Below are 23,492 nucleotides of genomic sequence, written 5' to 3' on the forward strand. Positions count from 1 at the left end.
AGCTCTTCTATCAGCGAATCAACATTTATGGGTGTGTGGGTGACATAGAAATACACATTGTTATAGCCTAGAGTCTCGCCATTGGTAGAATTTATAAAGGAGGTTTCTTCTGGTTAAAAATCACTGCAACCAGTTTTCCAGCTAAATGTTTTATGCTGATTATTTTTTTGAATTATTTAACCTTTATATAACTAGGCAACTCAGTTAAGAACAAATTCTTATTTACAATGACAGCCTACATCGGGCACACCCGGACGACGCTGCGCCAATTGTGCGCCGCCCTATGGGACTCCCAATCACAGCCGGTTGTGATACAGCCTGGATTCAACCAGGGTGTCTGTAGTGACGCCTCCAGGACTGAGCCGCAGTGCTTTAGACCCCTGCGCCACTCGGGAGCCCGGAGTAATTAGCTGACGCATGAAAAAGTGACGAGTGGGCTGACGGAAACAGGACAATTTTATAAATGTGGAAAGAATTTGTTCGTTCGACACGGTGGTATCTTTTTGTGTGTAAAATATATCATGCGTGAAGCGGCGGTGGAAACTTCTTTATGTGCAAATATTGATATAATAACCATATCAAAGTAAATTATCTTAGCAGTCACGTGATGATATGTTCTGTGATCCTCCCACTCGGGAAACAATACAGTTCATTAGGCTACAGATGAAATAAGTTATGATGAACTTCATGGGGTGGTGAAAGTGCACGTGATGAGCTTGATGATCATTTCCAATAAATATCGAGCTTCTTATTCTGGTGACGTGATTGATGCTTGACTGCAATTTGACAAATAAAAATAACCATAATAGATTACCACAGTATGAGCCACAATACCCATAAAACCTAGTGATCAAACAAGGAAATGGTTCCAATAGTTTTACCACCATTAATTTTCCTATAGGGGATTTTAGAAACACTTTAAACAAGGGCTGTGTTTCGTGTAGACTTATCCTGGTGTGGCATTTTATAACCGTGTAAAACTCTCTAGGACAAGACAACTTTTATCAATATTTTCACCAGTTTTTATATATATTCAGCAGTATTTTATGAAATGCTAATTAGCTGCTAATGTGGCTATCATAAAGAACTACAAATGCCCTGATGATCTGAACGAGACTGCCAAATCAAAGAAAATGTAAGAATCTCTGGATTAACTATCCAATGTTAGCTAAATGTAGTAATTCATAAATTGGCTACATTTCTTTAAATTAACAATTTTGTGAACTGTCTTGTGTTTTAAATTGACACAATAACTGTTAGCAAAGGTGTCAGCTGGAGATGAGGTGCAGGGAGTTGTAGTCTTACATGATGTCTACTTTGATGCTAATTAGCATTTTCGAATTTGAGAGTAAATAGAGACGAATATATTGATAAAAGTCACCTTGTCCGAGAGAGATTTAGATGGATATCAAAACGTCACGCCTACACGAAACACAGTCCTTATTTGAAGTGTTTCTGAAATTCCCTATTGGAAAAATGAATGGTGGAAAAACTATTTGTATTTATTAGAGATCCCCCTGGCAGCTGCTACTCTTCCTGGTGTCCAAACACAGTAAGGCACTTACATTACATATCAAACAACAGATAAAACAGTACATCATATAACATTATTACACCACTACATATCTACAATACAAAATGTATAATACAATCATACAACTATATTACAATGTACGTGTGTGTAGAGTGCGTGTGCTAGTGCTTGTGTGAGTATGCATGTGTCTGTACCTTTGTGTGTGTCTCTTCCCAGTCTCCGCTGTTCCATAAGGTGTATTTTTATCTGGGGGGTTTTTCAATCTGATTCTACTGCTGGCATCAGTAACCTGATGTGGACTAGAGTTCCATGTAGTCATGGCTCTATGTAGTACTGTGCACCTCCCATAGTCTGTTCTGGACTTGGGGATTGTGAAGAGACCTCTGGTGGCATGTCTTGTGGGGCATGCATGGGTGTCCGAGCTGTGTGCTAGAAGTTTAAACAGACAGCTCGTTACATGCAGCTTGTCAACACTTACAAAAACAAGTAGTGATGAAGTCAGTCTCTCTTCCACTTTGAGCCATGAGAGATTGACATGCATATCATTAATATTAGCTCCTTGTGTACTTTTAAGGGCCAGCTGTGCTGCCCTGTTGCTAAATTTCCACATTATTCATTGCAAGATTTAGTTGGGGTTTAGTGAATGGTTTGTCCCAAATACAATGCTTTTAGTTTGGGAAATATTTAGAAGTAACTTATTCCTTGCCATCCATTCTGAAACTAACTGCAGCTCTTTGTTAAGGGCTGCAGTCATTTCAGTCACTGTAGTAGCTGACATACATAGACACACTGGCTTTACTCAAAGCCAGTGACATGTCGTTAGTAAAGATTGAAAAAAAGTAAGGGGCCTAGACAGCTGCCCTGGGGAATTCCTATTCTAACTGGATTTTGTTTAAGAATTAAAGAACAACCTCCACCCAATTAAAGAACACCCTCTGTGTTCTGTCAGACAGGTAGCTCTTTATCCACAATATAGCAGGGGGTGTAAAGCCATAACACATACGTTTTTCCAGCAGCAGACTATGATCGATAATGTCAAAAGCTGCACTGAAGTCTAACAAAACAGCTCCCACAATCTTTTTAGCATCAATTTCTCTCAGCCAATCATCAGTCATTTGTGTAAGTGCTGTGCTTGTTGAATGTCCTTCCCTATAAGCATGCTGAAAGTCTGTTTTCAATTTGTTTACTGTAAAATAGCATTGTATCTGGTGAAACACCATTTTTCCCAGAAGTTTACTAAGGGTTGGTAACAGGCTGATTGGTCGGCTATTTGAGACAGTAATGGGGGCTTTACTATTCTTGGGTAGCGGGATGAGTTTTGCTTCCTTCCAGGCCTGAGTGCACACACTTTCTAGTAGGCTTAAAATGAAGATATGTCAAATAGTAACCATTTTCCTGTTTGACCGCTAGGTTTAGGGGTATTATGACACCTCCATAATCTCATGTGACTAGCCTATCAGCACAGTTGGCTACAGCAGCACGTGCCAAATCCAGGGCTGCGTTCAGTACATTTTTATGTTCTGGAACATTCAACTGAACGGAAACGGTGCTGTACTGAACGACCAGTTGAGAAATGGTGAGGGGTTTGGATGTGGGTTGGGGAATGCTGTCATTATGGCCACTACCCTTTAAATACATCACTCATTGCTTCAAGCCACACCCACCAAACGGTAGCAAACGTACCTCAAAGTCTGTTAAAGAATGTACAAGAACGTTTTGGGAAAACGTGTCGTTCAGCACAACCGGTTCGGCAATGTAGCAAACTTGCAAGCGAACTGAACACACCTCAGAGTAGGTACATATTTTTTACTTCAACACACACAGACTTTATTTGATGGAAACACATCCCTGGTGGGAAAATGTTTTAAGAATATTCGCATGAACATCTGTCGCCGAATGGATGGAAACCTAGATACTGTCTGCATGCAAATCAGAGCAGAGGGTTGCCCTCTGATTTGATTCCCGACCAAATCATGTGCTGGCGCCACCAACTGTAGAAGTTAGTGACACAACTGACACCAAGGGTGGAGGGATGTGGACTGGTGTGGATAAAATGCCAGGGCCGAATTTTTGTCCCAGTCCGCCCCTGGCCTATCCCCACTGTATTTGCTAGCTGTTGGCTAGTGTACACATGACAAGACCATGTAGGCACATTTGCTATGTATGCAAAAAAAACTATTTTACAACACTATCGGTATAGTTGAAAATGTGATGGAAACACATTGAACTTTATATTTTTATTCAGTACATGAAAACGTATTTTCTTTATGCAGATTTTTTAATATTCGTATGATAATCAGTCGCCAATTGGATGGAAACATAGCTTGTAATACTAATGCTTATTATGCCACCTCTCTCATTGACTTCCCAAACCCCGGCCTGGTCTGCTTGGTCTGGTCTGCCTTGTAAGCGTTCCCGGAAGTCTCGCGATGTTGCGCCTCTGGGATTAGAAACTCTGTGGTAGCAGCGTCTGTCACAGCAAACTTGTCTCCACGCAGCCACAGCGCTCAGTTGCAGATAATCGTGAACCGGTGCATCCAAGTTCAGCCGTTTATCACGCCTAGCGGTCCTTACGTCCTAACCAGCCAGACTATTTGCGATGACGTGCCTCCCATCTGTCCGCTACCGCAGCTGAAAAACAACAATCAAACATCTCAATTTAAACATTTTAGAAGTGTTTATGCTGCAGTTATGGCAGGCCTGCATCGCACGTTTATATTCGGTAAGTATTGTTTTTTATTATGGCAGTTCTGCGCCGCTATATCAGTGTCGCATGATTGCATACGCGGTCGATTTAGTCTACTCTTCCATTTGTTGCATTTGGTTGTTGAAACATTTGCTGATACAAGATTATGAATGAATCTATCGTTTCAATTATCATTGCAATTGTTTATTCTCACATGATGATGACTGTGGATTATCAACAGAAGCCATAATAAACCCTGACATATAGGATTTATAGTGATCATAAAGCTGCTACCGTATTTTCCAAAGCAATATCCACAGATGCATAAAACTGTCAACATCATTCTAATGCCCAAGAGGCCTGCATATATGGAAGGAAAGAAAAATCCATGTAGGCTCAATCTATCATTGGCAACAAACTGCTTTGTTGAACGTGAGGTTCATTATAAGTGCACTGATTGTTGCAATAGAGTGAATTCAAAAAGCCCCGTGTTTGAACTTGAAACCTAAATCTGTCCAAGTAAGAGAAGTGTCATTTTAGTGAATTTACAATAATGTTCTAAGAACATTAAATAATCGTAATTTGAATTTAGTTCTTTAACCTTTTCATAATCTAGAATCATGACACGCTTCATATGATCATCTAGAATCATGACACGCTTCATATGATCATCTAGAATCATGACACGCTTCAGATGATCATCTAGAATCATGACACGCTTCAGATGATCATCTAGAATCATGACACGCTTCAGATGATCATCTAGAATCATGGCACGCTTCATATGATCATCTAGAATCATGACACACTTCATATGATCATCTAGAATCATGGCACGCTTCATATGATCATCTAGAATCATGACACGCTTCATATGATCATCTAGAAACATGGCACACTTCATATGATCATCTAGAATCATGGCACGCTTCATATGATCATCTAGAATCATGGCACGCTTCAGATTGTAATCTATAATCATGGCACGCTTCATATGATCATCTAGAATCATGGCACGCTTCAGATTGTAATCTATAATCATGGCACGCTTCATATGATCATCTAGAATCATGACACGCTTCAGATTGTAATCTATAATCATGGCACGCTTCAGATTGTAATCTATAATCATGGCACGCTTCAGATTGTAATCTATAATCATGGCACGCTTCAGATTGTAATCTATAATCATGGCACGCTTCAGATTGTAATCTATAATCATGACATGCTTCATATGATCATCTAGAATCATGGGCTCCCGAGTGGCACAGCGGTCTAAGGCACTGCATCTCAGTGCTAGAGGCGTCACTACAGATCCTGGTTCGATTCCAGGCTGTATCACAACCAGCCGTGTTTGAGCGGCGCACAATTGGCCCAGTGTTGTCCGGTTTAGGGTTTGGTTTGGTAGGCCGTCATTGTAAATAAGAATTTGTTCTTAACTGACTTGACCAAGTTTTAAAAAATAACAAAGAAAATTAAACATGCTTCAAATGTTAATCTAGAATCATGACAATCTTCAGATTATAATCTAGAATCATCACACGCTTAACATTTTAGTATAATGGTTACTGTTCAAAACTGTGAATGAAGCATGTCTGTAGACAACTGGAAAGCAATCTTTAATGTTGATGAAGAAGTGCTAGAGACTAGTCTAGGTCCAGAGAGGGCTATTCATTCTGATAGTGTGGCTATGCTCTTGCAGCCTGGTCAATGCATCAGACATCATTAATGAGCACAGTCAAACCTGGTTGGAGATGAGCCAACTAATATAGAGCACACAAATTATCTCCACAGATTCCCTCAGATAAATGGCTTACCCTTTAACACATAGGTCTAATGGTGCAGGTTTGGCAAGGAACTGATTACAGTTGCGTGTAATCTGATTACAAAAAAAAAAAAATACATTATGACACCTTTTCTGTTTCTTTCAATGACTTTCAATTCAGCTGTGAAAAAAAGACAGAGCACTATGATGACAAACCAAATGATCACCACCAATCAGAGACCACTATGATGACAAACCAAATGATCACCACCAATCAGAGACCACTATGATGACAAACCAAATGATCACCACCAATCAGAGACCACTATGATGACAAACCAAATGATCACCACCAATCAGAGACCACTATGATGACACACCAAATGCATTTCATGGATCCTTTTTGTCTTCTTCTAATGCCTCTTAAAGGGGAAGTAATCCACCCAACCATGTAAATGTGTTGGGCATCTGGCATGTATTGCTTGAGACATTGTAAACAGTCATGGCATGCCAATGACAGATCTGGGACCAGGTAACATACATTGTAAACAGTCATGGCATGCCAGCGACAGATCTGGGACCAAGTAACATCCCTTCACCAGATCCAGTTGAATAATTTCATAGTTTTCATAGTTTGTATTATTGTCTCTCATATTCTCATAATAGCCAACGAGAATATGACTGATATTACCCCGTTGTTCTCTATGACTGATATTACCCCGTTGTTCTCTATGACTGATATTACCCCGTTGTTCTCTATGACTGGTATTACCCCGTTGTTCTATATGACTGATATTACCCCGTTGTTCTCTATGACTGATATTACCCCGTTGTTCTCTATGACTGATATTACCCCGTTGTTCTCTATGACTGATATTACCCCGTTGTTCTCTATGACTGGTATTACCCCGTTGTTCTATATGACTGATATTACCCCGTTGTTCTCTATGACTGATATTACCCCGTTGTTCTCTATGACTGATATTACCCCGTTGTTCTCTATGACTGATATTACCCCGTTGTTCTCTATGACTGATATTACCCCGTTGTTCTCTATGACTGGTATTACCCCGTTGTTCTCTATGACTGATATTACCCCGTTGTTCTCTATGACTGATATTACCCCGTTGTTCTCTATGACTGGTATTACCCCGTTGTTCTCTATGACTGGTATTACCCCGTTGTTCTCTATGACTGATATTACCCCGTTGTTCTCTATGACTGATATTACCCCGTTGTTCTCTATGACTGATATTACCCCGTTGTTCTCTATGACTGATATTACCCCGTTGTTCTCTATGACTGATATTACCCCTTTGTTCTCTATGACTGATATTACCCCGTTGTTCTCTATGACTGGTATTACCCCGTTGTTCTATATGACTGATATTACCCCGTTGTTCTCTATGACTGGTATTACCCCGTTGTTCTATATGACTGATATTACCCCGTTGTTCTCTATGACTGATATTACCCCGTTGTTCTCTATGACTGATATTACCCCGTTGTTCTATATGACTGATATTACCCCGTTGTTCTCTATGACTGGTATTACCCCGTTGTTCTATATGACTGATATTACCCCGTTGTTCTATATGACTGATATTACCCCGTTGTTCTATATGACTGGTATTACCCCGTTGTTCTCTATGACTGTTATTACCCCGTTGTTCTCTATGACTGATATTACCCCGTTGTTCTATATGACTGATATTACCCCGTTGTTCTATATGACTGGTATTACCCCGTTGTTCTATATGACTGGTATTACCCCGTTGTTCTATATGACTGGTATTACCCCGTTGTTCTCTATGACTGGTATTACCCCGTTGTTCTCTATGACTGGTATTACCCCGTTGTTCTATATGACTGATATTACCCCGTTGTTCTCTATGACTGATGTTACCCCGTTGTTCTCTATGACTGGTATTACCCCGTTGTTCTATATGACTGGTATTACCCCGTTGTTCTATATGACTGGTATTACCCCGTTGTTCTATATGACTGGTATTACCCCGTTGTTCTCTATGACTGGTATTACCCCGTTGTTCTCTATGACTGGTATTACCCCGTTGTTCTATATGACTGGTATTACCCCGTTGTTCTATATGACTGGTGTTACCCCGTTGTTCTATATGACTGATATTACCCCGTTGTTCTCTATGACTGATATTACCCCGTTGTTCTATATGACTGGTATTACCCCGTTGTTCTATATGACTGATATTACCCCGTTGTTCTATATGACTGATATTACCCCGTTGTTCTATATGACTGGTATTACCCCGTTGTTCTATATGACTGATATTACCCCGTTGTTCTCTATGACTGATATTACCCCGTTGTTCTATATGACTGGTATTACCCCGTTGTTCTCTATGACTGTTATTACCCCGTTGTTCTATATGACTGGTATTACCCCGTTGTTCTATATGACTGATATTACCCCGTTGTTCTCTATGACTGATATTACCCCGTTGTTCTATATGACTGGTATTACCCCGTTGTTCTATATGACTGGTATTACCCCGTTGTTCTATATGACTGGTATTACCCCGTTGTTCTCTATGACTGATATTACCCCGTTGTTCTATATGACTGATATTACCCCGTTGTTCTCTATGACTGATATTACCCCATTGTTCTCTATGACTGGTATTACCCCGTTGTTCTATATGACTGATATTACCCCGTTGTTCTATATGACTGGTATTACCCCGTTGTTCTATATGACTGGTATTACCCCGTTGTTCTCTATGACTGGTATTACCCCGTTGTTCTCTATGACTGATATTACCCCGTTGTTCTCTATGACTGATATTACCCCGTTGTTCTATATGACTGATATTACCCCGTTGTTCTCTATGACTGATATTACCCCGTTGTTCTCTATGACTGGTATTACCCCGTTGTTCTATATGACTGGTATTACCCCGTTGTTCTATATGACTGGTATTACCCCGTTGTTCTCTATGACTGGTGTTACCCCGTTGTTCTATATGACTGATATTACCCCGTTGTTCTCTATGACTGGTATTACCCCGTTGTTCTCTATGACTGATATTACCCCGTTGTTCTCTATGACTGGTATTACCCCGTTGTTCTCTATGACTGGTATTACCCCGTTGTTCTCTATGACTGACATTACCCCGTTGTTCTCTATGACTGGTATTACCCCGTTGTTCTCTATGACTGGTGTTACCCCATTGTTCTATATGACTGGTATTACCCCGTTGTTCTATATGACTGATATTACCCCGTTGTTCTCTATGACTGATATTACCCCGTTGTTCTATATGACTGGTATTACCCCGTTGTTCTATATGACTGGTATTACCCCGTTGTTCTCTATGACTGATATTACCCCGTTGTTCTCTATGACTGGTATTACCCCGTTGTTCTATATGACTGGTATTACCCCGTTGTTCTCTATGACTGATATTACCCCGTTGTTCTATATGACTGATATTACCCCGTTGTTCTATTGGTCCAGTGCTGTGACATACCGTATAATACATTTGGGTTCTAGCACAGGCCCAGACAGAACAAGGACAGCACTTCTGTACACTATAGGCCTCTATCTGTCCAACTCCCTCGCTTCACCGGCTCTGTGATATGCGTTTACCTCAACACATTGCCTTCCTCTGCATTGGCTGGCTGGCTGACTGGCTGACTGGCTGGCTGACTGGCTAACTGGTTTGCTGGCTGACTGGCTGGCTAGCTGACTAGTTGGCTGACTGGCTGACTGGCTGGCTGACTGGCTAACTGTTTGGCTGGCTGGCTAGCTTGCTAGCTGACTAGTTGGCTGGCTGGCTAGCTGACTAGTTGGCTGACTGGCTGACTGGCTGTCGGCTGGCTGGCTGGCTAGCTGACTGGCTGACTGGCTAACTGGTTGGCTGGCTGACTGGCTGGCTAGCTGACTAGTTGGCTGACTGGCTGGCTGACTGGCTAACTGGTTGGCTGGCTGACTGGCTGGCTAGCTGACTAGTTGGCTGGCTGGCTGGCTAGCTGACTGGCTAACTGGTTGGCTGGCTGACTGGCTGGCTAGCTGACTAGTTGGCTGACTAGTTGGCTGACTGGCTGGCTGACTGGCTAACTGGTTGGCTGGCTGACTGGCTGGCTAGCTGACTAGTTGGCTGGCTGGCTGGCTGGCTAGCTGACTGGCTAACTGGTTGGCTGGCTGACTGGCTGGCTAGCTGACTAGTTGGCTGGCTGGCTAGCTGACTAGTTGGCTGACTGGCTGGCTAGCTGACTAGTTGGATGGTTAGTTGGCTGGCTGGCTGGCTGGCTGACTGGCTCACAACATGAGGAATGATTCAATATCCAAAATACTGTAATGCCGATGTTCCCCCAAATGGAAATAACCTTGCCTGAATGCTACTTTTATACAAGAAGCTGGCTATGGAGGGACAGAGATATTAAGTCTTATTACATGGTTATTTACTATGCTGATATAGATATTAAGTCTTATTACATGGTTATTTACTATGCTGATAGAGATATTAAGCCTTATTACATGGTTATTTACTATACTGATAGAGATATTAAGCCTTATTACATGGTTATTTACTATCCTGATAGAGATATTAAGTCTTATTACATGGTTATTTACTATGCTGATAGAGATATTAAGCCTTATTACATGGTTATTTACTATGCTGACAGAGATATTAAGCCTTATTACATGGTTATTTACTATGCTGACAGAGATATTAAGCCTTATTACATGGTTATTTACTATCCTGATAGAGATATTAAGCCTTATTACATGGTTATTTACTATGCTGATAGAGATGTGTAGCTGTTTATGCTTCTCCATCCTGTATTTCACTGGCTGCTTCAGAAGGAACCAGGATAGGGTTCTCTTCTACCTCTGACATCCAGACAGATATCACACCTATCCTGAGTCAGAGAGATATCACACCTATCCTGAGTCAGACAGATATCACACCTATCCCGAGTCAGACAGATATCACACCTATCCCGAGTCAGACATATATCACACCTATCCCGAGTCAGACAGATATCACACCTATCCCGAGTCAGACATATATCACACCTATCCCGAGTCAGACATATATCACACCTATCCTGAGGCAGGCAGATATCACACCTATCCTGAGTCAGACAGATATCACACCTATCCTGAGTCAGACAGATATCACACCTATCCTGAGTCAGACAGATATCACACCTATCCTGAGTCAGACAGATATCACACCTATCCTGAGTCAGACAGATATCACACCTATCCTGAGTCAGGCAGATATCACACCTATCCTGAGTCAGACAGATATCACACCTATCCTGAGTCAGACAGATATCACACCTATCCTGAGTCAGGCAGATATCACACCTATCCTGAGTCAGGCAGATATCACACCTATCCTGAGTCAGACAGATATCACACCTATCCTGAGTCAGGCAGATATCACACCTATCCTGAGTCAGAAATATATCACACATATCCTGAGTCAGACAGATATCACACCTATCCTGAGTCAGACAGATATCACACCTATCCTGAGTCAGACAGATATCACACCTATCCTGAGTCAGGCAGATATCACACCTATCCTGAGTCAGACATATATCACACCTATCCTGAGGCAGGCAGATATCAGACCTATCCTGAGTCAGACAGATATCACACCTATCCTGAGTCAGACAGATATCACACCTATCCTGAGTCAGACAGATATCACACCTATCCCGAGTCAGACAGATATCACACCTATCCTGAGTCAGACAGATATCACACCTATCCTGAGTCAGACATATATCACACCTATCCTGAGGCAGGCAGATATCAGACCTATCCTGAGTCAGACAGATATCACACCTATCCTGAGTCAGACAGATATCACACCTATCCTGAGTCAGACAGATATCACACCTATCCTAAGTCAGACAAATATCAGATCTATCCTGAGTCAGACAGATATCACACCTATCCTGAATCAGACAGATATCACACCTATCCTGAGTCAGACAGATATCACACCTTTCCTGAGTCAGACAGATATCACACCTATCCTGAGTCAGACAGATATCACACCTATCCCGAGTCAGACATATATCACACCTATCCCGAGTCAGACATATATCACACCTATCCTGAGTCAGACAGATATCACACCTATCCCGAGTCAGACAGATATCACACCTATCCCGAGTCAGGCAGATATCAGACCTATCCTGAGTCAGGCAGATATCAGACCTATCCTGAGTCAGGCAGATATCACACCTATCCTGAGTCAGGCAGATATCAGAGATATCCTGAGTCAGATATATCACACCTATCCTGAGTCAGACATATATCAGACCTATCCTGAGGCAGACAGATATCAGACCTATCCTGAGTCAGGCAAGATCAGACCTATCCTGACTCATATCAGACCTATCCCGAGTCAGACTCATATCTGACCTATCCTGAGTCAGACTCATATTAACCTTTGTGTTTGAGTCTCTGTCCACTTTCCCACCAGCTCACAGTTTTCTGCTGTGAGCAATGTGCACTGCTGGCAGCCATGCAGAGACCAGGGACTATAAATCTTACTACTACCCACAGTTAAAGCTACCTAGCAGCCTACGCAGTGCTGCAAAGTCAGCCTCTGTCTGTCTGCAGCCCAGCCGTCCTCCTACAGCAAGCAGCCAGCATCCTGGAACCCATGCAGAGCAGGTAGAATAGTAATTAATCATGAATGCACATTGTAGGACAGATAACTGATTGATTACTGATGGAGATAACAGTTGGTAGTGTAACAACCCGAACCATTCACATGAACACTGACACTGACCGTGTGGTTTGGCTACTTCATCCTTGTAAAGGATATGAAGGATGTCCATTGTGATGCAGTGATTGTAAAGGATATGAAGGTTGTCCACTGTGATGCAGTGATTGTGAAGGATATGAAGGTTGTCCATTGTGATGCAGTGATTGTAAAGGATATGAAGGTTGTCCATTGTGATGCAGTGATTGTAAAGGATATGAAGGTTGTCCACTGTGATGCAGTGATTGTGAAGGATATGAAGGTTGTCCATTGTGATGCAGTGATTGTAAAGGATATGAAGGTTGTCCATTGTGATGCAGTGATTGCAAAGGATATGAAGGTTGTCCATTGTGATGCAGTGATTGTGAAGGATATGAAGGTTGTCCACTGTGATGCAGTGATTGTGAAGGATATGAAGGTTGTCCATTGTGATGCAGTGATTGTGAAGGATATGAAGGATGTCCACTGTGATGCAGTGATTGTGAAGGATATGAAGGTTGTCCACTGTGATGCAGTGATTGTGAAGGATATGAAGGTTGTCCATTGTGATGCAGTGATTGTGAAGGATATGAAGCATGTCCACTGTGATGCAGTGATTGTAAAGGATATGAAGGTTGTCCATTGTGATGCAGTGATTGTAAAGGATATGAAGGATGTCCATTGTGATGCAGTGATTGTGAAGGATATGAAGGTTGTCCACTGTGATGCAGTGATTGTGAAGGATATGAAGGTTGTCCATTGTGATGCAGTGATTGTAAAGGATATGAAGGTTGTCCACTGTGATGCAGTGATTGTAAAGGATATGAAGGTTGTCCACTGTGATGCAGTGATTGTAAAGGATATGAAGGATGTCCACTGTGATGCAGTGATTGTGAAGGATATGAAGGTTGTCCATTGTGATGCAGTGATTGTAAAGGATATGAAGGTTGTCCATTGTGATGCAGTGATTGTGAAGGATATGAAGGTTGTCCATTGTGATGCAGTGATTGTAAAGGATATGAAGGTTGTCCACTGTGATGCAGTGATTGTAAAGGATATGAAGGTTGTCCATTGTGATGCAGTGATTGTAAAGGATATGAAGGTTGTCCACTGTGATGCAGTGATTGTAAAGGATATGAAGGATGTCCATTGTGATGCAGTGATTGTAAAGGATATGAAGGTTGTCCACTGTGATGCAGTGATTGTGAAGGATATGAAGGTTGTCCACTGTGATGCAGTGATTGTGAAGGATATGAAGGTTGTCCACTGTGATGCAGTGATTGTGAAGGATATGAAGGTTGTCCACTGTGATGCAGTGATTGTAAAGGATATGAAGGTTGTCCACTGTGATGCAGTGATTGTGAAGGATATGAAGGTTGTCCACTGTGATGCAGTGATTGTGAAGGATATCAAATCAAATATAATTTTATTGGTCACATACACGCGTTGAGCAGATGTTATTGCGGGTGTAGCGAAATGCTTGTGCTTCTAGCTCCGACAGTGCAGTAATATCTAACATGTAATATCTAACAGTTTCACAACATACACTCGATACACACAAATCGGAGTAAGGAATGGATTAAAAATATACACTACCGTTCAAAAGTTTGGGGTCACTTAGAAATGTCCTTGTTTTTGAAAGAAAAGCAATTTTTTTTGTCCATTAAAATAACATAAAATTGATCACAAATACAGTGTAGACATTGTTAATGTTGTAAATCACTATTGTAGCTGGAAACGTCTGATTTTTAATGGAATATCTACTGTACATAGATGTACAGAGACCCATTATCAGCAAAAATCTCTCCTGTGTTCCAATGGCACGTTGTGTTAGCTAATCCAAGTTTATCATTTTAAAAGGCTAATTGATCATTAGAAAACCCTTTTGCAATTTTGTTAGCACAGCTGAAAACTGTTGTTCTGATTAAAGAAGCAATAAAACTGGCCTAGTTGAGTATCTGGAGCATCAGCATTTGTGGGTTCGATTACAGGCTCCAAATATCTAGAAACAAAGACCTTTCTTCTGAAACTCGTCAGTCTATTCTTGTTCTGAGAAATGAAGGCTATTCCATGCGAGAAATTGCCAAGAAACTGAAGATCTCGTACAACGCTGTGTACTACTCCCTTCACAGAACAGCGCAAACTGTCATAGCAAAGACTTATAGATGACCTGGAGCCAGTGGGTTTGGTGACAAATATTTAGCGAGGGCCAGCCAACAAGAGCATACAGGTCGCAGTGGGGGGTAGTATATGGGGCTTTGGTGACAAAACGGATGGCACTGTGATAGACTACGTCCAATTTGCTGAGTAGAGTGTTGGAGGCTATTTTGTAAATGACATCGCCGAAGTCAAGGATTGGTAGGATAGTCAGTTTTACGAGGGTATGTTTGGCAGCATGAGTGAAGGAGGCTTTGTTGCGAAATAGGAAGCCGATTCTAGATTTAATTTTGGATTGGAGATGCTTAATGTGAGTCTGGAAGGAGAGTTTACAGTCTAGCCATAACCACCCGAGCCACTGCCTGTTCACCCTGCTATCATCCAGAAGGCGAGGTTAGTACAGGTGCATCAAAGATGGGCCTGAGAGACTGAAAAACAGCTTCTATCTCAGGGCCATCAGACTGCTAAACAGCCATCACTAGCACATAAGAGGCGGCTGCCTATAGACATAGATTAGGAATCACTGGCCACTTTTAGAAATGGATCACTAGCCACTTTAATTATGTTCCGTATCTTGCATTACTCATCTCATATGTCTATACTATTCTATGGTATCTAAGTCACTTTTAAATTGTGTTTACATACTGCATCACCCATTTCATATGTATAAACTGTATTGTATTCTATACTACACCACTGACTGTTAAACAGCCATCTCCAGCACATCAGAGGCTGCTGCCTATAGACATAGATTAGGAAACACTGGCCACTTTAAGGAAATGAAATACTAGCCACTTTAATAATGTCTCTGTATCTGCATTACTCATCTCATACGTTTAAACTGTACTCTATACTATTCTACGGTATCTTAGTCACTTTAAATTGTTTGTAAATATTGCATCACCCATCTCATATGTATATACTGTACTCTATACTATGCCACTGTATCTTAAAACTAAAACTAAATGCATGCTCTTCAACCAATTGCTGCCCGCACCCGCCCGCCCGACTAGCATCACTACTCTGGATGGTTCTGACTTAGAATATGTGGACAACTACAAATACCTAGGTGTCTGGCTAGATGGTCCTTGATGATCTTCTTGGCCTTCCTGTGGCATTGGGTGCTGTAGGTGTCCTGGAGGGCAGAAAGTTTGCCCCCGGTGATGCGTTGGGCAGACCGCACCAATTTTGCGATTGTTGATGCAGTTGCCATACCAAGCGGTGATACAGCCTGACAGGATGCTCTCGATTGTCCATCTGTAAAAGTTTGTGAGGGTTTCAGGTGTTAAGCCAAATTTATTCAGCCTTCTGAGGTTGAAGAGGTGCTGTTGCGCCTTCTTCATCACACTGTCTGTGTGGGTGGACCATTTTGGTTTGTCCGTGATGTGTACGCCGAGGAACTTGAAGCTTTCCACCTTCACCACTGCGGTCCCTCTGCTGTTTCCTTAAGTCCACGGTCATCTCCTTAGTTTTGTTGACGTTGAGTGAGAGGTTATTTTTCTGGCACCACACTCCCAGAGCCCTCACCTCCTCCCTGTAGGCTGTGTCATTGTTGTTGGTAATCAAGCCTACTACTGTTGTATAGTCTGCAAACTTGATGATTGAGCTGGAGGCGTGCATGGCCACACAGTCATGGGTGAACAGGGAGTACAGGAAGGGGCTGAGCACGCACCCTTGTGGAGCCCCAGTGTTGAGGATCAGCGAAGATGAGGTGTTGTTTTCTACCTTCACCACCTGGGGGGCGACCCGTCAGGAAATCCAGGACCCAGTTGCACAGGGCGGGGTTCAGACCCAGGGCCTCGAGCTTGATGATGAGCTTGGAGGGTACTATGGTGTTGAAGGCTGAGCTGTAGTCAATGAACAGCATTCTTACATAGGTATGCCTCTTGTCCAGATGGGACAGGGCAGTGTGCAGTGTGGTGGCCATTGCATCGTCTGTGGATCTATTGGGGCGGTAAGCAAATTGAAGTGAGTCTAGGGTGGCAGGTAAGATGGAGGTGATATGATCCTTGACTAGTCTCTCAAAGCATTTCATGATGACAGAGGTGAGTGCTACTGGGCTATAGTCATTTAGTTCAGTTACCTTTGCTTTCTTAGGTACAGGAACAATGGTGGCCATCTTGAAGCATGTGGGGACAACAGACTGGGATAGGGAGATATTGAATATATCTGTATGAAGGATGTCCAATGCGGTGCAGTGATTGTGAGTGCACCTAGAGCAGACAGCAGGATCCTGGAAACTATTGAGAGCAGAGAATAGTCATTTATCATGCTATTGACCACCATGATGGGAAGACGCCTATGAAAATCCTATAATGCAGATAACAAAATAGCTGGAACCTGTGTCATTCTACCACACACACACACACACGCACACACACACGCACACGCACACACAGACAGACAGATGCAGGCACACATACACGCCACACACACACTCACGAAGACATGTGTGTGGCCTTCAACTAAAGATGAAGAATCACACACAAAATCAATGTCCAGTGGGGTGCAGAGCAGCGATTGCACATGTGAAGGATTCCCTTGCAGTGTGGGGCCACTGGTTGTGAGAACAGTCCAAAAAGTGAAGCATACGGTTCACTTCCAGATGGTTAACAACATTGGCCCTTACAGAGATCATCAGGAGAGCAGAGAGGAGTCAGTCAAAATGACAATCTATTCTGAACATCACTACTGTAACGCTTGTACTTCATACATTTGACTCTTTATTATTAATGGATTATTGTCGCCTACTGTAATGTTGACTACAACTGTAATGTTGACTACTGTAATGTTGACTACTACTGTAATGTTGACTACTACTGTAATGTTGACTACTGTAATGTTGACCACTGTACTGTAATGTTGAGGAATGTACTGTAATGTTGACTACTGTACTGTAATGTTGACTACTTTTATGTTGACTACTGTACTGTAATGTTGACTATTACTGTAATGTTGACTACTGTAATGTTGACTACTGTACTGTAATGTTGACTATTACTGTAATGTTGAGTACTGTAATGTTGACTACTGTAATGTAATGTTGACTACTGTAATGTTGACTACTACTGTAATGTTGACTACTGTAATGTCGACTACTACTGTAATGTTGACTACTACTGTAATGTTGACTACTGTAATGTAATGTTGACTACTACTGTAATGTTGACTACTGTAATGTTGACTACTGTACTGTAATGTTGACTACTGTACTGTAATGTTGACTATTACTGTAATGTTGACTATTGTAATGTTGACTACTGTAATGTTGACTACTGTAATGTAATGTTGACTACTGTGCTGTAATGTTGACTATTACTGTAATGTTGACTACTGTAATGTTGACTACTACTGTAATGTTGACTACTGTAATGTTGACTACTGTAATGTTGACTACTGTAATGTTGACTACTGTAATGTTGAGGGAGCTAGCGCACAACTTTTATACCTGCTGTAAGTTTGATTTGATGTGATACTCTACATGATCCCCCTGCAACTCGGGCTCCCGAGTGGCACAGCGGTCTAAGGCACTGCATCTCAGTGTTTGAGGCGTCACTACAGACACCCTGGTTTGAATCCAAGCTGCATTACAACCGGCTGTGATTGGGAGTCCCATAGGGCGGCGCACAATTGGCCCAGCGTCGTCCGGGTTTGGCTGGGGTAGGCCGTCATTGTAAATAAGAATGTGTTCTTAACTGACTTGCCTAGTTAAATTAAGGTTAAATAAAAAATAAAAAATTGGCTGCTATCTGATCCAGTGAACAGAGGGAATCTGACTCCAACAGGGAGATTTAGAGGGAATCTGACTCCAACAGGGAGATTTAGAGGGAATCTGACTCCAACAGGGAGATTTAGAGGCAATCTGACTCCAACAGGGAGATTTAGAGGGAATCTGACTCCAACAGGGAGATTTAGAGGCAATCTGACTCCAACAGGGAGATTTAGAGGCAATCTGACTCCAACAGGGAGATTTAGAGGGAATCTGACTCCAACAGGGAGATTTAGAGGGAATCTGACTCCAACAGGGAGATTTAGAGGCAATCTGACTCCAACAGGGAGATTTAGAGGGAATCTGACTCCAACAGGGAGATTTAGAGGGAATCTGACTCCAACAGGGAGATTTAGAGGGAATCTGACTCCAACAGGGAGATTTAGAGAGAATCTGACTCCAACGGGGAGATTTAGAGGCAATCTGACTCCAACAGGGAGATTTAGAGAGAATCTGACTCCAACGGGGAGATTTAGAGGGAATCTGACTCCAACGGGGAGATTTAGAGGGAATCTGACTCCAACAGGGAGATTTAGAGAGAATCTGACTCCAACAGGGAGATTTAGAGGGACTCCAACAGGGAGATTTAGGGGCAAGAGAGAATAGGATCAACTGAAGAAGCAAAAGATTTTGCACAATCACTCAGGGATCATCCTAAAATCCTGTTCCAAGTAAAGAAACAATTATCAAGAGTATCAATTTGATTTAATCCACAATGACTATCATTGATGCCGTTCTTGTTGCTGTTGTTTATGTGCATTGGGCATGTATGAGTTAACTACATGTGAGGTCTGTAGTGTCCTTTCACATCACATATTGGTCAATGAAATTACGTTGAAAGTAAAGTTTTGTGAGTGGTAAAACTCCAGAAACATGGTCATAGCGGTTGTTTTGGAGTGTCTGAGGTGGAACTGCGTTAGAACTGTCAAATCCACAAGTGGCTCCTGGCATTATACCTAAAGCGGACATTGCCATTGGCTGCAGGGAGTCACATTAACAGAATACAGCCTGGTTTACACGTTGGAACACTGGAATGTGAGATGTAATCTACACCTCCATTAGGAACACTGGAATGTGAGATGTAATCTACACCTCCATTAGGAACACTGGAATGTGAGATGTAATCTACACCTCCATTAGGAACACTGGAATGTGAGATGGAATCTACACCTCCATTAGGAACACTGGAATGTGAGATGTAATCTACACCTCCATTAGGAACACTGGAATGTGAGATGGAATCTACACCTCCATTAGGAATACTGGAATGTGAGATGTAATCTACACCTCCATTAGGAACACTGGAATGTGAGATGTAATCTACACCTCCATTAGGAACACTGGAATGTGAGATGGAATCTACACCTCCATTAGGAACACTGGAATGTGAGATGGAATCTACACCTCCATTAGGAACACTGGAATGTGAGATGTAATCTACACCTCCATTAGGAACACTGGAATGTGAGATGGAATCTACACCTCCATTAGGAACACTGGAATGTGAGATGGAATCTACACCTCCATTAGGAACACTGGAATGTGATATGGAATCTACACCTCCATTAGGAACACTGGAATGTGAGATGGAATCTACACCTCCATTAGGAACACTGGAATGTGAGATGGAATCTACACCTCCATTAGGAACACTGGAATGTGAGATGTAATCTACACCTCCATTAGGAACACTGGAATGTGAGATGTAATCTACACCTCCATTAGGAACACTGGAATGTGAGATGTAATCTACACCTCCATTAGGAACACTGGAATGTGAGATGGAATCTACACCTCCATAAGGAACACTGGAATGTGAGATGTAATCTACACCTCCATTAGGAACACTGGAATGTGAGATGGAATCTACACCTCCATTATGATGATAGAAACCCTCATTATTTAGTTGAATGATTTTTCTATTTTCTATACAGCCTACACTTTCTCCTTCTGAACTTGTAACGTGAGTGGGACGGGTGTGGCAATGATCGCAAGATGGCTTCCAACGCAGTTCCACCTCCAACATTGCCAAAACATCCGCTAATCGGGTGTCTGCTATCGCCAGTTAACGCTTGATTTGATTGGACCTGTGCCATAGTCTTTCTCCTGTGACCTTCAAGTCTTGTGCTTGAAGCTAAATGTAGAATACAGCACTGTTGTATACGTCAGCCCCTCAGTGATGAAGAGCTGCTTTCCAAATGGCACCCTGTTCCCTGCATAGTGCACTTCTTTTGACCAGAGCCACTATGTAGGTAATGGGGAGTCATTGGGAAGGTACCCAAGGTTAGCCACAGGCGCAGCCATGTGGGAACTTAGAGAGCACAGACCCAGAGCAGTACTATGATAGTTGACCAATAGCACCAGTGTAATGGATGTGGTTCAGTGGAACATGTTTCCATGATGCCATACGTTGCCTGAGACCTGCCTGAAGGCTTGTGTTAGCTCCCTGAGCTCTAGCCCTGAGCTCGGCGGGCTAACACAAGCCGTATGGTGTGACTGTTCAGGAGACATAGGTTCACACCCAGTTGATCACAGCAGCAGTGTTAGCCCGCTGAGCTAAAACCAAGGCATGCTATGTAGAGAGAGAGAGAGATGCCATCAACAGAGATGCCAACATAAACCCCTAAGCCCCTAAGCCCCTAGCCCCTAAACCCCTAGCCCCTAAACCCTTAGCCCCTAAACCCCTAAACCCTTAGCCCCTAAACCCCTAAACCCCTAGCTCCTGTACCCCTAAACCCTTAGCCCCTAAACCCCTAAACCCCTAGCTCCTGTACCCCTAAACCCCTAGCTCCTGTACCCCTAAACCCCTAGCTCCTGTACCCCTAAACCCCTAAACCCCGAGCTCCTGTACCCCTAAACCCCGAGCTCCTGTACCCCTAAACCCCTAAACCCCGAGCTCCTGTACCCCTAAACCCCTAAACCCCTAGCTCCTGTACCCCTAAACCCCTAGCCCCTAAACCCCTAGCCCCTAAACCCCTAGCCCCTAAACCCCTAAACCCCTAGCCCCTAAACCCCTAAACCCCTAAACCCCTAGCCCCTAAACCCCTAAGCCCCTAAACCCCTAAACCCCTAGCCCCTAAACCCCTAAACCCCTAGCCCCTAAACCCCTAAACCCCTAGCCCCTAAACCCCTAAACCCCTAAACCCCTAGCCCCTAAACCCCTAGCCCCTAAACCCCTAAACCCCTAGCTCCTGTACCCATAAACCCCTAAACCCCGAGCTCCTGTACCCCTAAACCCCTAGCTCCTGTACCCCTAAACCCCTAGCCCCTAAACCCCTAGCTCCTGTACCCCTAAACCCCTAGCTCCTGTACCCCTAGCTCCTGTACCCCTAAACCCCTAGCCCCTAAACCCCTAGCCCCTAAACCCCTAGCTCCTGTACCCCTAAACCCCTAGCTCCTGTACCCCTAAACCCCTAGCCCCTAAACCCCTAGCTCCTGTACCCCTAAACCCCTAGCTCCTGTACCCCTAGCCCCTAAACCCCTAAACCCCTAGCCCCTAAACCCCTAGCCCCTAAACCCCTAGCCCCTAAACCCCTAGCTCCTGTACCCCTAAGCCCCTAGCCCCTAAACCCCTAGCCCCTAAACCCCTAGCCCCTAAACCCCTAAACCCCTAAACCCCTAGCCCCTGTACCCCTAAACCCCTAGCTCCTGTACCCCTAAACCCCTAGCCCCTAAACCCCTAGCCCCTAAACCCCTAGCCCCTAAACCCCTAAACCCCTAGCTCCTGTACCCCTAAACCCCTAGCCCCTAAACCCCTAGCTCCTGTACCCCTAAACCCCTAGCCCCTAGCCCCTAAACCCCTAAACCCCTAGCCCCTGTACCCATAAACCCCTAAACCCCGAGCTCCTGTACCCCTAAACCCCTAGCTCCTGTACCCCTAAACCCCTAGCTCCTGTACCCCTAAACCTCTAACCCCTAAACCCCGAGCTCATGTACCCCTAAATCCCTAGCTCCTGAACCCCTAGCTCCTGTCCCCCTAAACCCCTAGCCCCTAAACCTCTAGCCCCTAAACCCCTAGCTCCTGTACCCCTAAACCCATAGCTCCTGTACCCCTAAACCCATAGCTCCTGTACCCCTAAACCCCTAGCTCCTGAACCCCTAGCTCCTGTACCCCTAAACCCCGAGCTCCTGTACCCCTAAACCCCGAGCTCCTGTACCCCTAGCTCCTGTACCCCTAAACCCCTAAACCCCTAGCTCCTGTACCCCTAAACCCCTAAACCCCTAGCTCCTGTACCCCTAAACCCCTAGCCCCTGTACCCCTAAACCCCTAAACCCATAGCTCCTGTACCCCTAGCTCCTGTACCCCTAAACCCCTAAACCCCTAGCTCCTGTACCCCTAAACCCCTAAACCCCTAGCTCCTGTACCCCTAAACCCCTAAACCCCTAGCTCCTGTACCCCTAAACCCCTAAACCCCTAGCTCCTGTACCCCTAAACCCCTAAACCCCTAGCTCCTGTACCCCTAAACCCCTAACCCCTGCAGACTGGCAAGTTAGCCAGTGGAGGTTTGGGGCTTTCTCGCTTCTGCTAACTTTTATTTATGCATTAGCTGCTGAGAGGAAGAGACCCAGAAAAGTCACTTGCTGCTTGGCACTTGCTTCTGAACATCCGCTCTGGCTGTATCAGTGAAGGGATTTAAATGTTTACTTCTCTGTGAAGCTTTTTATCTTGCAGCTGGGAGGGATTGGAGCTATTTAGCTGGTGGCTGGGAGAGATTGGAGCTATTTAGCTGGGAGGGATTGAAGATTTTAGCTTGTGGCTGGGAGGGATTGAAGATTTTAGCTTGTGGCTGGGAGGGATTGAAGATTTTAGCTTGTGGCTGGGAGGGATT

The sequence above is a fragment of the Salvelinus namaycush genome, chromosome 20 (assembly GCF_016432855.1).
Source record: "Salvelinus namaycush isolate Seneca chromosome 20, SaNama_1.0, whole genome shotgun sequence".
Taxonomy (NCBI): domain Eukaryota; kingdom Metazoa; phylum Chordata; class Actinopteri; order Salmoniformes; family Salmonidae; genus Salvelinus; species Salvelinus namaycush.